General features: G+C 34.6%; 1 long non-coding RNA gene across 1 annotated transcript; it reads left to right on the forward strand.

Moving 5' to 3' along the window:
• The first annotated feature begins 3021 nt into the window (after nt 1-3021).
• Nucleotides 3022-8427, forward strand: LOC113302142. The gene is made up of 3 exons (XR_003336674.1): nt 3022-3070; nt 7856-7916; nt 8237-8427. It is a non-coding gene; the product is annotated as an uncharacterized LOC113302142 (long non-coding RNA).
• Nucleotides 8428-9778: the final 1351 nt, after the last annotated feature.

Raw genomic sequence — 9778 nt, forward strand, 5'->3', positions numbered from 1 at the left:
TGAATCTCAAGTAATCTTAGCTTGAATTCAAAGCTACCTATAGTCTTGGAAGTCTATAAATAGAGAGACTCAAACAACTGGGAATTCCAATCCCTGACACTTCTGTGTCATAGTAGTTTGCTAGAGTCGTCCGCTATTTTCCTAGGTTTCCTCTGAGAAACATAATTAGGTTTACGACTTAAAACTTAACTTAGAGATTCGTGAAGCCATGTCCAACTATCTTTACCTTGATAGTTTTTGTATTCTGATCTTGTTCTTATTGATTGTTAAGGTTTTCGTCAATCTCCAATCAGGAGCGAGATAGATAAAAATCGCAAAGTTCTATTCGTCTCAGAATTTTTAATTCCTCAATATAAATATCTAAAATTCTTCTTCATTGATTTTTTTAGATTGTTCTTGAGAGGTGGTTAGTAATCCAGGCTCTCAGCTAACTGAGTGTAAGTATTCCTAATTCGTAAGGTTTGCTAGCTTTGTCTATTACAAACAGATTATCAATCCTTGATCAAAATTACCTAAAGGAGATCATAGGCTTATATGTTAGAGGCAGATTGGTATCAAGATTCTTCACTTAGGTTGAAGTAGCTCTTTGTCTATAGAAGATGTCAAGGAATCAATTGCGTAGAGCCTTGTGAGGTTCAATAGTCATAAGGTTCACGACTGCAGATGAATTGCTTGGAGGGTTACTTTGTCTCAACTACTGTAGCTACCTAAAATCTGAGAGAGGTTAGAAGTGGGATTCTAGGGTTTCTAAAAGTGAGTTATGGGAGGTTGAGCACGAACCGTCTTCGCCTAAACCACACACAATGGTCGTTCAAAGGCTGCTTCAGTCACATGGAAGAGATTTAGGGCCGGTCTTAGGGAGGGAAATAGATGAAGAGAGGGATCATAGAATTCTAGGGTTTGAAGAAGAATTTCTCTGAGAAGTTATCAGAAAGATCGTTCTAGTTTGGAGAAATAGAAGACCTATTTATAGCTGAATTCTCTAATCTCAGGTCGGTGAAGATAAGGATTGCTTGTCGTGCCATGCGGAGCAATTCTCTCGTCTCTTCAGGAATAGATAAAGATAAACTAGGTTGAGTTTATCTCATTATTCCACCGCCTTTACTCTCTTCTGCGGTGAGAAATAATCCGGGTATTTCTTAGACGTGTCGTAGACCGCCAGATCAAAACCCTAATTGTTATCCCCCATTTGTGTGAAGCTGAGTGATAGACGCATTTATATGTCTATTTTGATCTCAATTATGTATATTGTTAATGATCGATTTTGTGCTTCTTTGATTATTTTATGTTTTTGTAGGTGTTTTTGGAGAAATAAACTTGTGCGGAGAAATTGGCTCGAAAAGCGGCATTTGAACTTCTGAAAGGGAATTACCAAAGCCACCCAGAAGATGTGTTAAAGGCACCCCGGGAATACGTTGGAGGCACCCCAGAAAAAATCATTAAAGGCATACAAGAGGAATTACCAAAGGCACCTCATTTGATAAGGGGTACACTGGTTACTATCAACACCCTCGGATTTGATAAGGGCACCCCTTTCTTCCCATTTGAAATTGTTTTTGGCGGGAAAGTTTCTTTTCACCTGCGAAGAGTTTTGGATCGAATTATGAAGAGTTTAAATATGATTCAATCACAAAGTTTTATTGGGATGATCCTGTTAGGACTAAACAGGGTGGGTAGGTCCACTAGAATTGATTAAATAGGGCCAGTTCATCGAGTTGGATTTAAAAAGGGTGAAGTATTCACGGGATTAATTTTCAAGTAATTTGGTCGAGTTATTTATGGGATTTTCGTGAAACTGAAGAAGCAATAGTCTCCTGTGATTTGGGTCTATCGAGTATTGAGAGTTAGTTGCAAGGACGAGTAAAAAGAGAGATGAAAAATGAGTAATACTCAGGTTTTTGGTAACTACGTAGGAGAGGAAAACAGGGGAATATCGGGTTTGTTTGGCTTGAATTATGGAAGTTCCGTGGAGTAAAAGAAGATATATTCTCCAAGCATCGAATAAAGAAGAGTTTGGAAAGTTTTGGAGAACCCAAAGACGCGTAAAGAAAGTAACAGAGGGACGTAACTTTTTCCGAAAGAAAGAGGAAGGATACGGAAGATTTCTTAGAGAATTGATCGGCATGTTGTGTATATATAGGCAGCTGGGAGGTCTAGAAAGTGAAATCGGGAGTTTTGGGGACTGAACGGAGGGTTTGGAAGACCTGCAGAGAAATAACTCAAGAGTTGCAGGAGAGTTCATCATCAACAGAGAAGGAAGAAGAAGAAGAACAAAACCATCACCATTTCTTTCGAATTTGTAAAAGTTCTGCAACAATTATTTCAGATATGGTTTTTCTATAACAGTCGGCTCTGTAACACCGGGTTCTGTAACAACTATATCTGTTACAAACTCGATTTTTCTTCAATAAAACACCTATTCAGCCACGCATTATTATTTTGAGCGTGTTTTTGATATGAGGAGCTAAACTCCAACACTGGGACGACGGAGGAAGCCATTCTTTACATAAGTGGTAATTCTATTTAATATTTTTATGACTATTTGCACTATTGTCAATAGTATTATGATTTTTCTTAATTGATTGTGATTTCGTTTGATGATGTATGCTTGGTCTAAGTGCTTTTGATGCGTGATGCTAGTGATTTACAGTCAATCTTTTAAAAATCTACCTTGGCAAAGAATTAGAGTCAAAATTTATTATTATTTTAGTTATAATTATTTGGAATAAATATATGAATCACATGAATGAGTTTATGATGGAATCCTGAGTCTCAATGCCTCTCGATATTGTGACAAACTTTTGTATATATTATCTTTGTTTTTAGTGTTTTCTATTTTTAAGTCTTAAATCGAATTTCATCAAGTCTGGGTTGAACGAACTTTTATTTACCATTGTAAAAACTACATCAACTTTTGACGCCGTCGACGCGGACTTGTTTTTAGGATAGGTTTTAGATTTTTTTTTATTTAGGTTTATTTGTTTTGTTAGATTTTACTTTGGATATTTTTGTTTTTGGTGTGCAGGTTTTGCTTGAAGCTAAAAGTGGAAAGTTGCACTGGCCTAAAAAAGTACAGAAAATCCAAGATTTTTCTTTATTTTTGTTAGTTTTTATTTTCTTTATTTATATATTGTTTGTTTATTTTTTAGTATTTTATTTATTTTAAAAAAAAAAACACGTGCACACACCAATTGCATCGTCAGACTACTGAGTTTAGGAAAACTCGTGGATTAGTAAGTTGAAACCGTGCCTTGGGCCTTATGGGAGTTACCAGCCGAAAGTCCAAAAGCCTCAACCTTGTGCCTTTGACCAGTCGTTATTGTAGGTATATTTTGTTGTGGTAACCTGATCTTACCCATTTTAGTCAAACCTGCATTTGCACGCGCACAATATAATGTCGAAGTGGTATTATAATAGCCAATACAATGAATACTCAACCGATTTTCAAAACGAACATGACCCTTATTATGACCATAGTGTGAATATTTGTTGGGAATGCCATCCTTTTGAAGGATATGGGTCATTCCATGGTGAGCCCAATTATTCTTATACTTCTCCTCTAGAAGAGGCACGTAAGATACTTGAGTCAACACGCAAATTATTTGAGTCGACACATAAGTTAGCGAACACAAATGATTTAGTTATGGACGAAAGAACTGTAACAATGAGGGAACCTTCTTTAGAAGATAACCTCAGGAAGTTAGCTGAGTCAACATGTAAGTCAAACGAGTCAACACGTGAGTTTGCTAAGTCGACACATAGGTTTGAGTTAGAGATGGAAGAAAGAATTGCTCGAGTTACACTGAATTTCCAATACATTGCTTCAAAAATCACCCTTGAAAATGAGGAAATTTCTTATTTACATAATCAAGATGATGAGGTTATAATTGGAAGAAATACTTTAGATAAGGTTCGACTATCTTCTTATTACTATGATGATGAGGATAATACTAATGAAGAATCTGAAGTCGACGATGGTTTAGAAGAACAAGTTTATCTTGAGAATACTTTTTTCGAGTCTAACGATTTAGAAACAATAGTCTTAGACAAAGAGAATGAACTCGCAGAGATGAGTGAGGATGAACCTGACTTAGAAGAATCAATTGACCATTTTCAGGAATCTGATGACCTAGAAATTAGGGAAGCTGTGGCTAGTCTTTCTAGGGACACTGAAAACTCTAAGTTTGGGGGTGATTATCATTCTCCATGCACATTAACTCTTAGAAAGGTCCCTCACTTGGGACTTGACATATGTGCCTCAACCATTTTAAAATATTATCTTCATACACGTTTTTCTGAACCTAATGATGTTCATAAGGAAGTTCAGTTATTAGAAAATATCCTCTGGGTCATGTACTAGGAATCAGTCCTTGATCTCAAATAGGGTGAGTCGTGCTTACAGGAGATATGCATATCTCCGCTCTGGGTCATAAGTCCACCGGGGATGTCTTTACACATCTACATAGCCTATATGACCAGCAGTATCTCGTCGAGGATGTATACTAAGAATCATGGCATCACAATCAACTTCGTCTCGCGAAAACATGCTGGAATTGTGGTTGTTCTGGTTCATAATTCTGTCGGGGATGTTTTACGCTCTACAGAACCTACGTGACCAGCAATATCTCGTCGAGGATGTGCGCTAGGAGTCACGGCATCACGACCAGCAGTGTATCGCGGGGACGTATACTATAAATCGTGGCTATTGATGCCCTGAGGACCAAGGGCTTAATCTCTCCCGTGAGAGTTGAATTTTGTATATGGTCTCGAAATGACGCTTTTCCCCTTATCCAAATTTCACCATCTACATTAAGTCCCCTGCTCAGAGTAGAACCTTGATTGTTCTATGATGAGTATATAAATGGTTATTAATCGTTTAGGCGCGAAATTAAAATCCACTCAGTCTTCTAGACTTGCTGAGTCACCGAATAGGTGTTTATTCTTTGATTGTTATGACTCTGATCTTGGAATCGATTCTGGATTATGGAACTTCATGGGATTTTGTGTTAGACGTTAATGACATGATAATAAAATCTTGATGATACAAAATTTCTGTCTTGAGCGAATGGGATTTGTTAATTAGGGTTTACTTGGCCAAAACCCTAATTTTCTCTCTTCGTGCATCCTTGAGATTTCGAGTTTGTACATGAAAGTATGTGTGGAAGAGAGAGTTTTTAAACGGCTTCATTGATGGCCTTGATGTTGGTGAAGACCCATGAAAAAAGATAGGCACTTACTTTTGAAGTTACCGAGTCCCTATCCCATGTAAATACTGAATTCATACTTATACTGTACCTAAACCCTAATTTTTCTTTTGTTCGCATCTGACTCCTTCAGTCACTCTAGAGAGGCTTGGAATGTGCGCATCTATGTTGTGGATTCGACACCTTTTATGGTGAGAGCACGTTTAATTCCCATGAGATTTCCTAGGCATTTTCACGTCTTAAGAACGGGAGAGAGGCATGTGTCTGGTCCTGCCTTTGGAAATTATGAACCCGAACTTTCCTGTTTAAGATAAATCACCTTTATTTTCTCTGAAATTCCTCCTTTCTAGATTCCGTTTCAATCCCATTCTTCTTTGAACACTTAGAGAACTTAATGTTCACGTGTATGAGGCCTTGGTAATGAGTAGTTGAGAGATTTGTCGGTATCTGGCTCTATTAGGTCCTTTTTCTTTTGAAAATACTCAAAATTGCGAAATAAGGATATTTTGGTTAAAATCCCTTATGAGCTCGTTTTTGTAGAAGATTGATGAGATAAAAGCGTATGGTAGAGGTGTAGAGAATCTTCCAAGAGAATGGGGAGAGGCTCGCCCCCTTCTATTTTAGAGTAAATCCCTTTTTCGCCAAATGCTTGAAATTAAGGCTTATTTTCGTCAAAACCCTAATTCTTTTCGACTTTGGTCCCTCTGAAAAAATTCCGAGAGAATAAGTGATGTCCCAATGGCCTAGGAGAGATTTCATACATGAAAAGGGCTTGGCCACGGCTTGGGGGAATTTTTTAGAATAAGAAAAGACCTTGGTTTCCTTATTTGAGCCAAATTAGGACTATTTTCCTCAAAACCCTAATTCTCTTCGACTTTGATCCCTCTGAAAAATTCCAAGATAATAAGTGATGTCCCACTGGAGTAGGAGAGAATTATTACGCATGGGAAGAGCTTGGCCATGGCTTGGAGGGATTTTAGAAGAAAGAAAAAGTAGGAATTACCGATAGGTACTATTATTATGGGCCTACTTAGTGGCAGGTCCGTCCATTAAAAACTTATCAACCGCAGGTCCTTTCTTAAAATTTTGGACCCAAAATTTAACTCCGGGGTCTATCACATGCGAGACCTGGAATGCACATTTTTTATAGATGTCAAAAATACCCCTCCTTTATAATCATATTAGAATGAGATGGTCTTTCATTTTTTTCATTTCGTTTTCATTTTTCTCTCTCAAACTTCTACGAGAGTTCCGACTATGAATATTCTTAAGGTTGGTGATCAATCTCTTTGTGTTTCTAATCTTAAAAATTAAAGTGAAGCATCATACTGATTGTGTACACAATCTTAGCAAAAATAGATTGTTTTCGAAAAATGATTAGATCTAATCGTCTATATTGATGTTTGATTATGTTTTTAATCTCCATACTTGATTTGTTAACTACTCACTTCATTTTCATAAATATAGTTCAGGTCTAGAAGGTTAGTCAAGTTTTTTGTTTATTTTCTTATTGTTTTCACTTTGTTTCTCAATTGAATCATGAAGATCTGATCGATTTTATTACGTTTTCACTTTCTTATCTGTTTTGATAGTTCGATTTCATGATGTTCTCTTTGTTTTTGACATACAACTGATTTTTAGATTATGAATCAGCAGTACATATATGATATACTGAGAAATACTGCTTTGATTTTGCTATTTTTTGTTTAATCCAGAGAGTACATATATGAAATACTGAAATTAAAGCCTCTCGATTCTGTTTTTCATAGATTCATTACTTGTTTTTGACATGTAGCTGATTTTTGGATTATGAATCAGCAATATATATATGACATACTGAAAAATGGTTCTTTGATTTTTTTTATTTCTTGTAGTTTTATCACCTTTTTTTGTTTTATCCAGAAGTACATATATGGAATACTGAAATAAAAGTGTTTCAATTCTATTTTTCATAGATTCATTGCTTGTTTTTGATATGCGGCTGACTTTTAGATTATAAATCAACAGTACGTATATGGCATACTGAAAAATAGTCCTTTGATTTTGTTATTTCTTGTAGTTTTTTATCATATTTTTTTTGGTTGATCCAGAAGTACACATATTGGAATACTAAAATAAAAGTGTTTTCATTCTGTTTTTCATTGATCCATTAATTTTTTTTGACATGCACATGATTGTTAGACTATAAATTAGCAGTATATATATGGGATACTGATAAGTACTTTTTTTTATTTTGTTGTTGCTTGTGGATTTAGAGATTCATTACTTATTTTTGACATGCAATTGATTTTTGGTTTATGGATCAGCGGTATATATATGGAACTGAAAAAAAACTACTTTGATTATGTTATGTTCATAGTTTTATTTAATTAATTCTTATGATCTAGCAGTACATATATGAAATAAAGTATTAAAACTATTTTGATTTTGTTATATTCATATGATCTAGCAACACGATGAAATTCAACAAGAATTTATACGATGAACATGTGGCTAACAGTACGTCAGTATATATATGATGTACTGTTTTTTCCCAATGTATTAGTGTGTTTGTAAGTTTGATTTTATTTTGGGTTCACGCTATCATATGTATTTTGAACATTGATGTAATATTTTATTATTTTATTGATTTCCCTCTACTATTTTCACAGCCAAGGAGGAGTTTCCCTCATGTTGTCACTAATTGAGCAATGGAAAAGTTTATCAGATAAGGTGATCACGAGAGCTTAGATAATTTTCAAATTCATTTTTTGGGTTTTATTTTGAATTTTTATGGATTTTAACCTAATCTGTTAATAATGTGAGACTGAATCTAAAATTGTTGTTGTTTGATGCTTATAAAGTATGTAATGCATGCACTGTACTCTCATGCAAGTTTTTTTTTTTGATTTGGTGGGGTATGTAATGCATGTACTTTATTCCCATGCATTTTAGAGTGTTTGATGGGAGTGCTAATGCATGTACTGTATTCTCATGCATTTTTAGTGTGTTTAATGGGAGTGCGTAATGCATGTACTGTATTCTGATTTCAGGGAGTATCGACCAAGATTTTGAAAGTGCACAGAGATGGGGTTGTGAATCAGAATCCATCTAAAGAAGCAAGCAACCCAAGTTTTTTATACCTGTACTTGCCAAAATTAATTGGCACTATGTATTGTTTTTTTATGGACATATTCTTTGTATGCAGTGAAGACTTTATTGACTGTTTTATTTTAGATTGAAATACTTTGTTATTTTTTTCAGAAATTAAATTTCAGTATTTTTTTGTCCGTTTTTTTACAGTGCAAGCAAAGTCGAAGCAGTACAACAGATATGTACTGAAACATTTATCTATTGAAACCATTACGAACAATTTTTATCGAATTAATTTTATCAAACTGTAATAATCAATTAAATTGTCAAAAATATGTGTGTTGAATCTATGGAAAATCTCAAAAGCCAACCAGTTTTTTTCAGTGCAACATATATGTACTATTGAATTATACTACAAATAGCAACTTCCATGTCAAAGAAAGTGTTGAATCTATGAAAGTACATGATCCAACCAGTCTTGTTCCGTATAACATGTATGCAACACTAGATGGAAGTACAAAAGTCTATTGAACTGTCAAAATAAGTGTTGAATTTATGGAAAATCACAAAAATCCAACCAGTTTTTTTCGGTACATCATATAGGTACTACTGAATTATATTATAAACATCAACTGCAATGTTAAAGTAAGTGTTGAATTTGTGAAAGTCACAAAATCCAACCAGTCTTGTCAAGTACAATATATATACACCACTGTAAAAATCTATTAAAATGTTAAAATATGTGTTGAATCTATGAAATATCACATAATCCGACCAGCTTTTTCAGTACAGAATATATGTACTATTGATTTATACTGCAATGTCAAAGTAAGAGTTAAACCTATGAAAATAAGAAAATTAACCATTTTTTCTTAGTACAAAGTATATGTATTGTTGGATCATGCTGTAAAAACCAACTACAATGTCAATATAAGTGTTGAATCTATGAAAATCACAAAATCCAACCAGCTTTATTCAGTACAACATTTATGTACTACTAGACTATGCTGTAAAAAGCAATGAAATGTTAAAACAAGTAATTGAATCTACAAAAATCGCAAAATCCAACCCTTTTTTTTTTTGCTTAATCATGAAATTTTATTACTAAAAGATAACCAAAGGTTTACAAAAATAGCCAGAACTAAGTCTCAGCTATGAAAAAACAAAATCATCAACATCAAAATACAATGAAAGATTGTTAACACACTTTGGACTCTCATCTAGCAAAACCTGAAGTATAAGTCATCCTCACACTCCAATCTTCCAATAAAATTAGGATTTGTTTCATACAAGAGTACCATTCCTCTATCCAACAGTGCCCCTTTTTTTGCTAGTGCATCTGCAGAGAAATTTATTTTTATGTATGAGTGTCTAAATGTGTAGAGGCAAAATACAAAATACATTGACAGTCGGCAAGCTTTCTCGGACGGTCTCTTGCTTGCAACTTTCCAGAAACTAAGAGTCTATCTAGAGATTCTAAACAAAATCAAAGGATCACAAAA

This window comes from Papaver somniferum, chromosome 8 (assembly GCF_003573695.1).
Source record: "Papaver somniferum cultivar HN1 chromosome 8, ASM357369v1, whole genome shotgun sequence".
Taxonomy (NCBI): Eukaryota; Viridiplantae; Streptophyta; class Magnoliopsida; order Ranunculales; family Papaveraceae; genus Papaver; species Papaver somniferum.